This window comes from Rattus norvegicus, chromosome 3 (genome assembly GCF_021556685.1).
Source record: "Rattus norvegicus strain SHRSP/BbbUtx chromosome 3, alternate assembly SHRSP_T2T, whole genome shotgun sequence".
Lineage (NCBI taxonomy): Eukaryota > Metazoa > Chordata > Mammalia > Rodentia > Muridae > Rattus > Rattus norvegicus.
In genome coordinates this window covers 92374648-92390128 of record NC_141536.1, presented here as the reverse complement: position 1 = coordinate 92390128, position 15481 = coordinate 92374648, and positions in this window count along the sequence as shown.

Genomic DNA, 15481 nt, shown 5'->3' with positions numbered 1-15481 from the left:
TACTTCTTTGACACCCTCCCCTCCGCCCCCCACCCCTATCTGACCTTATGGCTCTGCTTCTGTCTATCTGCCTCTACCCATTCTTCAGGTCCTCATTCCCCTTCTTTCCCCCAAATTACCATCCCCCCATACCAGGTCTGTCTCATGACGTGATTTCTCAGGGCCTGCCTTGGCGTGGTCCTCCATGTACCTCTACCTCCTTGTGTGCCCCATTGCATTTCATATCACAGTGTGGCGTTATTTCTTTATTTTCATACTTAATCAACTGCTTATCAGGAGGGGAATCAGTCTTACATCATGAGGTTAAGATCCCTGAATGCTCTTGCTCTCCTGAGATCTGAGAGAGAGGCTCGCAGTGCTCCAACTTAAGGCTCTCTTTCCCTTTTCACCTTAGCACTATCAGGTTGGCGGCAATCCACCTGCAGAGAGCTTCCTGCTACTCATTGGATAATCCAGCTGCGACAGTGGCTGTGACTGAAACACAATTGAATGGCTAGTTTCCTCTGTGATGTATTAATATTCACACGGCAAATGTTTACCTTTTTGTACTCATCATCAAGAGCTTTTAAAGGCATGATTTCATATACCATTTTTAACACAAACTTCCTAAATACCGTCATAAAATAAATACTATTTCTTAATTTTGAGCTAAAGACTTTTTTTAAGCTCTCATAAGTTTGGTATGGCTGGGGGGATGATCTATGCTTCTTTCTAAAATAGTAGTGGTAGTGGGTGCAATTATGATTATTTTTCCTGCAAATCTGAATTCTTTCATGCTTATCACCCTATCAGTTACACTTATGTCAATATCTCTCAGTGTCAAGTTATATTCTGAACATCCTATATTCTGAATGTCCTTTTGGAAGGCTCTAAGAGTCAGTACAAGTTAGTACAGTGCTTCACCAGTAAGCACAAGAAGAACTGCACAGCGAAATCCTGCAGACATACTTCATAAGCCGCAGGTGCAGGCTGCTGACTCAGTGAGCCACCGGCGACTGTTCTGCTGGCATTCATGGCAGACACTATGTACTGGGCGGCAGGAACCTCACGCCACCATGTAGTGGCACAGCGAATTCATCACCAGGTGACTTCGCAGGAAGTCATGACTCATTTGCTTCTTTCAAGAAGAATGGACTCTGCATGTCAAAGTGGAGAAGCAAGGCTCGTGGTCATGTTTGGCAACTTCTTCAGTTTTCCATTTGGTGCCCAGGAGAGGCAGAAGAATACAAAGAGTTATTGTTCACACTTCCCCGTGACTTGACAGAGACACATTTAAAGAAAAGCATCTGTACCAGGAGGGCAAAGACTTGATCCTGCTCTGTTCCTAAGGTAAATATTTATCTTTAATTCAGCCTAAATGAATATTGGATTCTCCTATTATTTTTTTCTCCTGCTATTTTTCTCATTAAAATCTCCGACGCTACTTCTTCACAGTTTCCACAGACAACAGGTTTCCTGCTCATTATACACCAGCTCCGAGATTTGGGACAAAGGTCACTTAAACAAGAGAAAATCGTGTTAAAGAAAACGTAGGGAGAAATTTGAATATAGCAACAAGTATGGATGTGCTAGAAATATAATGAGTTTTGAAGACTTTTTCTTTAGAAAAGAATTCAAGACAGGAAATGATGTGACTTTCCAACTTTTATATCATACAACATTGTTAACATACCAATTTACCTTCTTTTGGAAATATGAATAGTTAATAACATATTGGCTCCTGCTGAAGCCATAAGCCAATTATATATCTCTACAAATAGGTTCATTTTATGGAGAGATGAGAATGGGACTGTGTAGAAGAGAAGCAAATGAAATCTAAATTCCTTTAGAAAGGCAGACTAAGAGCTATTTAAACACGAAATCAATTATAAATGACAAGGTTAAGAAAAAAAACTAGGTTTTATCTTTTTTCTAGAATCAAATATAAAACTTGACTGGAACAATGAGAAAGACGTAGTAGGGACTTGTAATAACTCTGTTCGTTGAACGTTCCGTGTGCCAGGAATGTGCTATGAGAGTCCACGGAGCATATGTGAACCCACTGCATCGGCAGTAACTTTTGAGGCTGTCTCATTTCGGTGCCCTCCCCATACATGTTAGTTATAATGACTGGCATAGGCTTTGGTAGGCCACAGAGTACTAGGGTTCAGGAGTGGGGCTCCCGAGACACCTTTACTGTCTAAGGGTGCATCTTGTCAAGCTCTTCCGAAGACCGAGTTTTGATTTAGAAACATCTGGAAATGCCATTCACTGGGCTCCAAAAACTATGTTGTCCCATGATTGTTTTTATACAGCTGGGCTTCATTCTTTTACTTTAGCATTAAAATTATATGAATATGAACGTTTATAGAAGAATTTAACTGGAAGCAAAACAGCAAAAATATAAAACATTAGATGAAGGAGTTACATTGGTAGGTTGCATAGTCCTAATTGATATTAACTATAGGGAAAAACATGTCACTGCATATGGAATATAGTGTTGTTTTGACATAAACGGTTGGCAGGGTTAAGGTTTGAGAACCCATAAAAATTCATTAAAAAATATCGGTAAGACTTAAACCATTTTAGTCACAAAAATCTGTGAGATAATTGTAACTGTCCTAATTTTACCATAATGTAACTATAAATAAGCCATATTCTGCTCAAAATTATATGCTCAAAATTGAGTTATAGAGATGGAATTGTGATATAAACCTAATTCTGTCATAGTTCAAAGTTGATGAGCTTGATCATGGAATCTATGCCTGCCAAATTTCTTAGCAGGTAAGAGTTTATGAACATTCTCCAGTAACCATGCATTGTTCAGAAAAGCCCTAGAATTTTCCATCTATTCTATGATATTTACGAAGCTCATAAAATAATGTTCCTATCTGTAGATCCTTTGTCCCCTCACAGCTAACAGAGTCTTTCTATCTATGACCTGTGTAACATCTTGAAAAGGACCAAGACTTTAGCACCATTGCTAGTTCCGTTTTTAATGATGTAGGACTGTGGTGCTTTGTCGCCTCCCAACTAAAGGAGATGTTTGAGTTCTGTACACTGGGTACAAGTAGTTTCATCCAATGTAGGCTCAGAGAGACATTCTGAGACGTGGTGATTTGAGAACAATAACATGGGATGGTAAGAATTATGGATTGCCCGGAACTTTTTCTATAGGGTATATTCTATAAGAGACCAAAAATATTATGAATATATCCAACGTGCAAAGGGGAAGTAGCTGCCACCTAGAATACTCCCCCTAGTTCCCTTACGGTTTAATTAGATCCAGGGACTTAATTGTTTTGGAGAGACTCGGGGAGGTAGATAGAGGGATAGACGTTGAGAATAGCAAGATTCAAATGAGAAATGGCTGGGTGCTGTATCCATCAGCTGAACTGAGTGCAGCTTGTAGACAGATTTGTAAAGGAGCCCCTGATGTTGTGGTAGTCACAAATATTTCCCATTGCTATGATGAGTTCTTTAGGGACACTTCTCAACATAGGGTTCACAGTACTATTCACAAAACCACACACCAACAGCTCTTTAAAAAAAATAAGCTCACACAATCAGCAATAATTTCCTGTACTAAAACGCCCACTCTCAAGAGAGTTTTAATAACAGTGCTCACCCTTGCATACAAAAAAATGTTTATTAACAACAAGTTTGCCCATAATTTTATGGAACACATTTATATTATAGAACCAGGGCAGAGGGCTTTTCCAAATTTCCTCAAGTCCCTGGTCCTTCTTCCCAAGGTGCTGTTTGTTTATTTCCTATTGCTCTTCTCAAGTAAAGTACTATGTTTTATGTTTTTAATATTCCCCTTATCATTTAAAAATATGAGTGTACAAATATTAATACATTTCTCAACTATCAACATAAAATATTTAAGGTATAAAAAGATGGATTCACAATAAAACTTTTTAATGAAATGGATAAAGTAGAGGCAGCATATGAAACAAGCAAAATAATATTTCTAAAGAAAAATAATAAAGTCACACATGAAACCTGTCAACACAGTCTTTAAGATAGCTGTCAGTAAAGTGATTGCAAGCAAGGATAAGGACCTGAGTTCAATTCCCAGAATTCACTTTTTAAAAGTATACTTGTGCTTGAGATTCCAGTGTTACAGAAGCAGAGCCAGACAAATTTCAAGGCTCACTGACCAACCCAGTTGAACTTTCTTGGCAAATATGTGGCCAGTGAGAAATCCTATGTTTAGAAGAAAAGATAGACTACTTTAAAGAAACTGCACCCAAGGCGTCTTCTGTCTCCACCTCCTATTTTCCCCGTATAGGCCCTGAGATTACTGACAACCATTGGTAACACTGAGTCATACCATAATTCTGAAGGAAGCTCAGGTCATCAGGCTTGTGTTTAGACATTTTCCAAGCCGTACTTTCATTCTCTTTTACAGAAGAGATGCATTCACCCTGTTCCTCAGTGCCTCCCAAATGTACTTTCAAAGTATGTAAAGAACATAAGACAGATTATATACTAGCATTGTAACTTTAAATTTTTAAAATCCTATTTTGAATGATGGTTCTTAAGCATTTTAACCTCCCTTTTAACAGCGCTCTAGTTCAGTAGATCCGGATAGCAAACAGGGATCTGCAGTGGTAGCACTACCTGCAGAGACAGCCAGGCCTCGGCCTCAGCATAAGTCAGCAGGAGGAACCAGGGCCTACAGGGACTCCTGGAGAAGTGCTCAGCTGTGTCTTTCTCAGTGAAGATCAACGAAGACAGGAGACCAACAAGCGTTGCTGAGTCCTTCTTATACTCCCTCCAAACATCCTGTTTCCTCCATGGGTCTTGCCTAAGCGCATGAGTCTGTCTCAGCTGAATCATTCTGCAGATCAGCGTGAGTCTGAGGAAGCAGCAAGAAACGTCAGCACACCACCAGAAATGTTTTGGTACGTTTCTCTTTATGGAGTCCTGACAAATGGAACTCAAGTATGCAATGTAAGGTGGACCAAAGCATGTGTGTCATTAGCAAAGAAGCCTTCGTCACGTGTCCTTTCACATACTTGCTTCAGCAGAGCATCCATCCTTTCTTCTGTGTCTGCTTCAGCAAATCATTCCTTCATGAGTCTGCCTTAGTCTTTCACCTGTGTCCACTTCAATGAATCAGTCCTTCACATGTTTGTCTTAGCATAACACCATCCAACACAACTGAGTTCCCAAAGAACCCTTAAGTTTCTACTTCATAGCCTAGTGCATATTCTTGAATTATGCTCCTTGAAAATTGCTAAGGAATACAAAACAAAACAAAACAAAACAAAACAAAAAAAAACCGGTTAAGCATATAGGACACATATAGGACACTTGAACTTGGCCAAAAGCTTTGATTTGATTAACTAGGTGTGTGTCTTCTCAAGGCCATTTACATATGCAAAATTGTTCAGTCTTTGGCCAAAAAATTTCTTCAGCCACTGAAGGAACATCCATGTTCCACAGGAGTTATTACAGTAAATTAGAAATAAATTTAAAAGACAAGGAAAAGAAATCTCAGCTTAAAAAGCAAAAGAGGTATTCCAAAGTAGCTTATGGTTAATGCAGAAATGGGAAGAGATTTTCATGAACACTTGGGGCCGTGTGAAGGTAAAATCACTAACTGAAATATCAGCACGGAGAGGAAGACATAAGAAAAGATTGTATGTTTAGACATGTAAATAAATAAAGTTTAAAATAAGGAAGATCGAAAATGAGAAAAGTTATCAGTTTGAGACAAAAACAACAGTGTATACTTAAAGCGAATAGAAAGAAATAGTAAGTGCAGATAATATTGTGAGCAAAGAAGAACGTTTCAAAGATGAATGTAGTATGAAGACTGATAAGGCTGATCATGGGAAAAAATACACAAAATGTTAAGAATATAACAAGGGATAATTTCAGACACATTGAAGATAGCAAGGCCCTAAGAAAATGTGACACATAATTTTATTCCAGGACTGTTGAAACCCTTTTAACATTATTATTATTATTATTATTATTATTATTATTATTATTATTATTATATTAACATTTTATATATATATGGAAACACAAATATGCACACAAAACTGTTTAAAAAACTAAACTAACAATGAAAAATTTAGTCACCAAAAATGCCTTTGATATTGACTTGTAGGAATTCCTTTCTATGAACTGTTCTGAAGATTAGAAGGAGAGAGGAAATGCTATTCTCATGCGGGCCTTTCAAGCAGAACACAAATTTCATTTAATGAGAAGACTTTAGCTCTCTCTCTCTCACCAATGAATACAGACACAAAATCCTTAAATAATGTATCAGCTGAGTACACAAAACGCTGTATTGTCAATGCCTGGTGATGGAGTAAGGCCCACTCTCGAACACATAGACTTATCATTGAAACTTCACTAGGCATGTTTTCATATTTAAGCAACAGCAAAGTTGTTCACAATGGCTTAAATATGGTCTGTGGCCGAAGCCAGCCATATCTTCTCACCTTCGAGGACTCCGAAGCTCCTACCCTGGTCTCAGTAAGGACTTATTTACTATTTTGCACAGTGGGTGTTACTTGAGGATGGAGCTTCAACTATGAATTAACTATGCACTAGAAACAAAACTTAAAAGTTTGGACATGCTATCTCACTTAACCTTTTATAAGAGTATTATATTTTATTTTATGAATGATAAAGTAATAGATATTATTCAATTAACAAGTGTGTTTTCATAGCATGGTTCTTCCTCATTTCTATTCTTGTGTTTGCCTTTCTTAATAAGAAATAAATCCAAATTAATCCATTTACCACAAACTCAAGAAGTCAATGCTGTATAATTTCGAATAAAGATGAAGACTAGACACAGTGGAAGGGCCACAAGAATTAAATACATCAAAAAGCCTATTGAAGACGTGGAACTTCATTGTATCAATATCAACAAGCAATACTATGATGGTTAGGAATGTCCACAAAGTTTTGTTTCATTTTCCATGTTTGCCCACGAACTGATTTCCTCACTGGAGAAAGCTGTAGGAGTTGTTTTACCCAATGGAATGTTAAGGAGTGATGTGTGTTACTGAGGGAAGGAGCTTTAACTATCTACAACCTCCATTCCTGTAAGCAAGCCATACTAATGGAATTCACTGGGTCTATGAAAAAAAAATTTTGAGGTGGGGGTTGGGCACTAGTGAGAAGAGAAATTGGACAGCTGGAGCAGGAAAGAGCAAGAGAGGGTAATGGAGTGTGTAAATATGACTGAAGTAATTATGTACGTGCATGAAAATTTCAGAATGAAATCCACTACTATTTATAATTAATGTAAGAAAAGACTCTGTAACTCTCCACTGTCTTATCCTGCTCTTTCTGCCACAAAGAGCAACAGTGCCCCAGATTCTGACTTTCCTGACATTTAGCATCTCAAAGTGAAAATAACCATGTAGCTTAGAGTCCCTAGATGACCTTCTGTGGCCATGTGGTGTTAATTAGATGTGATAGTTTACTGTATGAACACACCAGGGTGTGGGGATTGCTTGTTTATTGCAGTGGATCCTAATCCATCCTGATTAATATGAAAAGGACTTGTGCTAAGTGTCATCTTGTCACTCACTGCAACAGAAAATGAACTAGTTGCTCTTAGTGTAGAAACAGAAAAACATATTTGCAGCTCTGTTCATGTTTTACTTGTTTTTAATTGTTAACCTAATCATAGACAACAACAGTAACATATATTATACCGTATGTAAGCTTACTATAAGCCACTGTTTGAAATCCTCTAAGAATATTAACTCCTTTTGTGTCCACAACAACCCTGTAAAGTAGTATTTTTTAATCTGTTTGGCAAAATAGGAATGCTAAACTGAGAGATTAAGGAGCTTGCTTAAGATCACATGCTAACAAGTGACATGAGCTGGGATTTCATTCTTGGAGGTCTGATTCCAAAACATACTTTAGATTATGAAGTTCTGGGTAATTCTATAGTTAAGCCTATTCAGAGAGCCCAGAATCTGCTTCTGAATTGTGGAGAACACAGCTCACCAATGACACCACGTATTCGTCTCTGCCTGCTTTGCTTTAATCAATGGCTCTCTTACTCCTCTGCACAACCTCCAGCCAACAAGGTTTGCGTGGAAGTGACCCAATCTTTCTCTAAAGGTATGCCTGGATTCCCTTGTCCTAGCTTTGGATTGGCCAGTGTAAGAAGTTGGCTCAAAAGAAACAAAAAGAAGAAAAAAAGTGTTCTAGCTGGTTTTGTACATGAACTTGACACAAGCTAGAGTCATCAAAGAGAAAGGAGCCTTAGTTGAGGAAATGCCTCCATGAGATCCAGCTGGAAGGCATTGTCTCAATTAGTGATCAATGGAGGAGGGTCCAGTCATTGAAGGTGGTATTATCCATGGGCTGATAGTTCTGGGTCTGTAAAATGCTAGGCTGAGCAAAGCAGTAAGCAGCACCCCTCCATGGCCTCTGCAATCAGCTCCAGCCTCTAAGTTCCTGCCTTGTGTGAGTTCCTGTCCTGACTTCCTTTGGTGATGAGCAGCGATCTGGAAGTAGAAGATGAATTAACCCTTTCCTCCCCAAATTGCATTTTTGGTCCTTTTTGTTGCTTTTTTGCTTTTTGTGTATTTCACCACAGCAATAGAAACCCTAACTAAAATGGAAGGCTTCTCTCTTTTCTTCTGTAATTGAATGAGTTTCGGTTGTGAGACAGGGTCTCTGGCCACATCAAACCTCTGAGAGACAAGAACGAATATCACACAGCCTGAGATGGGTCAAACCATGGGAAGCAGAGCAAAGGACCACAGGTTGTTTTATACACGCTGAATCTAGTCACTCTGGAAGGCAGCTGTGCCCACACATGCCCGAGTTCCAGGAGCCCACTAACTTCTCTTTCTACTTTCACCACTATGAAGAATGCATGAAGTAACAATTTTATGATAAAATGTGCCAGGTACTACGCTGTCTTCTTTATATGATAACTGAGGCCCCCATACTCTTGGAAAGATAAACATTTAGAGATGGACATGGCTGAAAGGAAAGAGAAAATGTATAGATATGTGGCAGTGAGTAGAAAGATCCCAAGTTTGTGGTCAGATTGACTTGATTTTCAGTCTTCAATGCTATATGCCACGTGTCCTTGGCCAGACTTCATCCCTTCTTAAAATGAGCTCCTCATTTGAAACAAAACCCAAAATTATATGCCAAGAATTATTATAATCATAATTGATATTAGAGATGGTTCAGAAATGTGAAAGTTTGCTGGAGGGATCAGAAAAAACATATCTCTCTTAAACATGGTAAGTACGCACTGACTTTGGAATCCCCTCCAGTGAAGTAGATTGCTGAAGGTCACACCCAGCAGAGGGATGAGAGTTGGATTTGCAACCTTACCTGACAAAATCCAAAGTTTTTTTCATGGCATCAACTCCTAGCTGCAAATGCAAAACAGCGCATTCGGCTCATGTGTGGAAATTGCTTACCCATTAAAACATGAGGCTTGCAAAGCCAGTCTTGCTAGATGAGTCACCTCTGTTGGGACCTGGAACCCTGGCACATTTTTCTGGCAATCAACATGATGTATCCAGCATACCCATGGCTCACTGTGCTACGGGATACTCTGTTTGTCTTTCCTCTGCACACAGACTCGAGGGGAAATACTCTTGACCTCCTAAGTCTAGTGCAGACTCTCTTGCTGCCAAATTCCAAGAGCCATAAAATGTGACCTGTAGTCTTAGCCTCTCAGACACCTCCCTGGTGGAAACTGGCCTAACCCCTCTGCCGGCACTTACTGGAGAGTTGGCTCAGATCAACAGGTCCTAACTCTGGCTCGTGATGTATCTTTGGTTAGGTCAAGGACAGTCACACACAGACACGTTTAATTTATGGATTTCTGAGCTGGAAAGGAGTGGAAAGGATACTTGCCTCCATCTGATCATATTGCAAAGGAGAAAACTGAGACCATGGAAAATAACCCACAAGCTCCAATAACAAACCCAGCCTGATTCAGCTTCATCCCTTGATCCACTCCCCAGAGCCCCTAGAATTTGATGTGAGGATTAGCAGAGGGAACCCTGCATTTAAAAATAAGGGTTTCTAGATTTAGGAAATAAAAACATAAATCTCGAGTAATGAATAATTAAAAAAAAACATGTGCCATGTAACCTGCTTATATGAGCTAATTATTCTTTATCTGAAATTCAAATTGTACTCAACATTCTAAATTTTTTATCTTGAAAACTTATCCTAAGCCAAAGAAATAATACTATGTTTTCTACCTTAAAGAAAAAAGAAAAGGAAACATTGGAAGTTAGATTCTGGCTTAATTGGCAAAAAAAAAAAAAAAAAAAAAAAAAAAAAAACAAAACAAAAAAAAACAAAAAAACAAAACAAAACAAAAAAAAGCAAAAACAGAAAAACAGCAACAACAACAAAAAATTAAACAGACAGGGACAACATAAAATCTTATTAATTAAATCTGAAAATAAGCAATGACTAGAAACAAAGTTATGTGGTGTGCCGAAGAACAAGGAAAAACATAAGCAGGAGGAAGGCAGGAGAAAACAGTCCTCGGGGATGTGGACGTCTCTCTGCTATCAGCATGAACACCGTAACACAGCACTCAATTTCCCCCATTTCATGGTTCCCACCTCTCACCACACACTATTAAGCTCCTATGGTAAAATAGAGAGAATTTAAAATTTTAAAATCAAAGTCCTATACTTCAATAATTTCAAGCATGGAGTATGCAAAAGCTTAGAAAGGCAAGCTCTAACCCCTACCCCTCTCTAGACTCACACTCTAAACTTAAGGGGTCACTGTATTTCTAAGGTGAAAACTGTATCCTCCCCATTTGCCCAGAATAAGAAATGTGTGAAAACAGGGACTTTGGGTTTTAAAACTGGGCACTTCTCGACAAGCTGGGTCCACTCTTTGGTCACCTTACATCTCCTTATGTAAGGTAAGGTGCTTCCTATGTTAGAGGTATTTTCATCTCTATTAACAATGACTTCCATTCCTTAGGTTAGCCATTTGTGTCCTGTGCTGATTTCTGTGAGAAGTAAGCAGCCTTCATGACTATTTTCAAGCAGTCATTTTGAGACTGTTTCCCTTTTGTCACAAGCTCACCACCAAGCTGGTGGGAAAGGCTTCAGAGAGAAGAACCTACTGGAAGAATGTGTTTTCCCCAATCGGAGAAAACAAGAATCTCATTATGTGGCAAGGTACTATTTTATTTTCCCACTGAAAGAATTTTCTGCACCTAGGAGTCCTTTTAAATATTCTTAACTTTAATTGCCTTTCCCCCTACAAAGAAGTCAATTTGAATTAAGCAGAATTCATCATTGATAATTTTTTAATGTGTTGAGATAATATACTGTACAGAAATTGAAATGAGGTGTTCCCAGGATCATTTACACAGCCTCCAAAGGTCTCCGACAAGTCAGCTGATATTGCTGCACCTCGGAGCTTGCAGACCACCAGTGTCCCGTGACTGAGGACTGTGTGGGGTAGAAAAGAAAGGCACAATCACAGTACTTACGATCTCCACTTTGAGCATCGAGCTCCTCTCGTTCCAAAATCCTGAGGAATTTTATAAGCATCAATTAAGCTTGCAGGTGTGAGTTATTAAAGCAAATGAAAAATAGCCACTGAGGACCCAGGATGTGTGCAGAACTCTGTAACAGAGCTGGGTGGGAAAGGGGACTAATGAATATCCCAGGGAGATGCCACTCTGGGCTGGAGCTCCTGTTTGCTGAAGGTCAGGGGAGATGTGCTCCTTAGCACTGACAACTTGAATGAACCCTCCTCTCAATTTGTACGGATGATTCCTCATTTCCATTGACACAGGCTCCACCCATACTTATTTGAGTGACACATGCACACGAGGATCTAAGCAAAGGCTCCCATGTCAGCACAGGTGCTGAGGGTAGAGAAGAACCTTGGGTGTCGGCCTCACCTGGTTTTGAGACCAGGTCTATCGTCGTTCATGAGTGCACACACCAGGTTAGTGAGCCTGTGAGCTTCTGGGGTTTCTCCTGTCTACACCTCCATCTCACCACTGGAATGCTGGGAATACAGATGCATGGTACACATGACTTTATGTGGAGACCGAAGGTCTGAACTCAATTTAAAATAAGGTAGGAAAGCATTCTTTTTTGTATTCTGTATTGTATTTACCTGCATAATTTGAGGAAGTCCACACTGATTTTTGATGAGATGTTTGGGAGTGAAACGGCGATGAGACGGATTCAAAAACCAAGGTTTCACTTAGCAAGTTATTCTGGGATTCTAGGGTAATACACTGAGAGAGCATTACCACATATCGATATGCACTATGAGAAGTATGTTGCCTTAATCAACATTTAATGCTAGAAGTATCTGTGATATTGCTCAATGACCAATTGAGTTTCTATAGGGAGCAAAGGATGTCTATTGCCGTGTACGCAAGTCAAGTAAAGACAATACAAACCGGACGCTTTCTTAGCTTATTCTAGAAAAGTCTGAATCAAGAGGGGTCTAGTGATGAGGCTGGGGAATTGGGAAGCCGACAACTCAGAAAGTTTGAGATTCTAAAATAGAACTGACCTGAGCCTTCTCAGGTCTCAACAATTCACTGGGTTGAAGACATGTGTTCCTGGAAAATCAGGGACATGAACAAGAAGACTAACCCATAGTAGAGGCAGGATGGGAGCCTCTTCTTTCCTTATTTCTCGTTCTCACATCTTGGGCTTTAAAAACCACAGGTACACACTGACTAGTTAGTGGGGAAAGCATTTTCTGAAGATGATTAAAAAAAAGTCATATTTCTCTGACACACCTGAGGACAAGGAATGCAGCCTGGGGTGGGGGAGGGGTGGCAGCAACTGTGAGCACCAACCTCTAAAAAGGCTGAGAAGTTGTGGGAGGCAACCGAATGCTACAGGGTTTCTCCAGAAAAATAACTCATCTTATAAAATGGAGAATTTACTGTAATTCATGGCAGGTAAGTAATGGTTCCACATGAAATATCAACTCCCCTTTGTTCAGCCAACAGAAGAACTCCTAAGAGTAGTCAAGTAGAAAAATAAAGCAGGTAATAGATGGCTCAAATGCTGAATGATGAGTTTGGGAGATCTTAAAAGAAATACAGCAACAGTGAAGGTGCATGAGTAATGTGTCTTTGGATGTGAAGAACCCTGAACAGAGATCCTACCCATAACTCCACTCACAATCATTTAACCGCCTATCAGCTCCACTCCTGCCTGTCTGTCACACCACACACCTTCTGTGGTTGGGCAGCTTGAATCATTAGGAGGTCCTTCAGTGTCCTGGACCAATGGCTTTTCCCTCTATGACCACTGACATGATAATCATTGCTGTCCTATAAGGTTTCATATAAATGTATGTGGAGTATGTTTATCTTCTAGGCTAGGCTGGGTTTTCTGTGCTGGGTGCCCTTTTTCTATACAGTCTAGGATCTTTTATGGTTCTTTCAAGTTCCTGTGATGCCAAAACCCATGGTGGCAACAATTGGTCTTTTACCAGCTAATTCTCACTAAGGTTTGGTCAACAAGGACCAAGAGAAACTTGGGGGTCATGAAGGACAGGCTAGGAGGTTGGGTTTTGCTCATTCACAGTATCTGGGGCTTGTTATTATATCCTTCTGTGACTACCAGCCAGAGAATTCCTTGACTCTGTTCATACTTCTGTGAGCAGACACCTCATTAAAGCCTTGTGAACCTGTGAAATAGATTCTGATTTCTTATGGGGTTTCTGCTGGTTCACAAGCAAAAGAAGCACCCGTTTCCTTGACTTCCCTTCAGTTGATAAGCCTTCTGGTTCTCTGTTTTGTTTTTGTTTTTTTTTTTATTTGGACAGATTCTATTAGGTCAAATACTTTGTGAAGTTTTACCTATAGTGGCCTAAGTTCCTTTTAATTTGTAGATGTGTGATGCATGTGAGTTATGCATGGTGTGTGTGTGTGTGTGTGTGTGTGTGTGTATGCGTGTGCACGCACGCATGTGTAAGATATATAGGCAATACTTTTATACAAAGGTTGGAGGAGGATGGCAGATGTCCAGCTCTGTTATTCTCTTTACTCTCTACCTTATCCCTTGTATTTCTGAACCTAAAGCTAACTGGCTTTGTCCTGGTGGCAAGCAAACTCCAGTGATCTCTGTCTCCACCTCAGAGAGCACCACAGTTACAGGTGTGTGTGTGTGTGTGTGTGTGTGTGTGTGTGTGTGTGTGTGCTCCCACCATTTAACTATTCTGAGGATTTGCAATGTGTTCTCATGTGATTTCTTTTTTATTAAGCTAGGTGTTTTTTCATGGTTCCCTCTTTGTCAGAAGACTGAATCATTTAGAAGGCCTAGCCCTGGTAACAGCATGCTGGTGGTGAATTGTGACAGATCATAGGGCAAATTATTTCTGAAAACACTTTTAGAGAAAAAGATACCAGTTCTTCTTTTCTAGACTCCCTGTGATCTCAGAGACAGTGTCTGAACATTAACTGGCTTGCACAGCCTTGTCTGTCCTACCTGTAACTGACGTGCCTTGACTATCCTGGTCATCCTTAGCTGCTTTCCTTTTTCCTTCCTTTTAGTTCTACTGGAGGACCTTGGGTGACCTCTCTGTCTGCAGTGTAAGATAAATCTGCAAGAGGTCTGATGTATATGTGCTTCCCAAGAGGATGCAAAGCCATCTTCATCGTTATTACTGAGTAGCACACTCTTGCATTTGTCTGAGTGCCTAAGTAAGTTATTAGATACCAACTCTATTTCTTATATTTTCTTGAATATTTTGCTAGAATAGCTAAATATTACAACTCTAAAGAAATTCTTATTATTTCTTATTACATTAATATTTTGTTAAAGGAAGAATGTTACAGCAAAATTTGTAAGACTTATTGAAATATGTATTACTGGAGAGCATTGATTTTTAAGAGGGTTAATGTGTTAATTACTAAGAATATTAAGGCCTGAGAGGCAAAGAATCCTGAGGCTCAGTACCACATTAGTGTAAGAACTAAAAGCAAATTAATTTTTATAGTAAATGCTTATGAGTGAGTAGAATAATCTTATGTTCCAGTTGTCAATAACTGTCACTCATTGATTGGTCAAGTAGATCTTTATGTAACAAGATGGAAATATAGTATTATATATTGCCCAGTGTGTAGTACAGAAACTTTAAAATTTCAGCATTTCTTGAAAAGTAAATTTTTGCATAGGAATACAGCAAATGTGCATAAGCATGTGTGAGCGAGCTTAAGCACACACACACACACACACACACACACACACGTGAGCAGGTGCACACACTCACACATGCACACACAATAAAACATGTTATGCCAACCCCACACTGTAATTTATCAACTGAGAAGGAAATTGGCATGTCTTTTCCAGCTGATTTATTGGTTAATTCCAACAATTCACTGTAGAAAAGGCCAACAATGAATTACAATGTGGGGGGAAAATTAAGCAGAGCTTTTAGAAGGGTGTCTCAGTATACAGCCTGCAGAAACAACTTACATTGGCATTTTATAGGCAGTCTCTAAGTGATT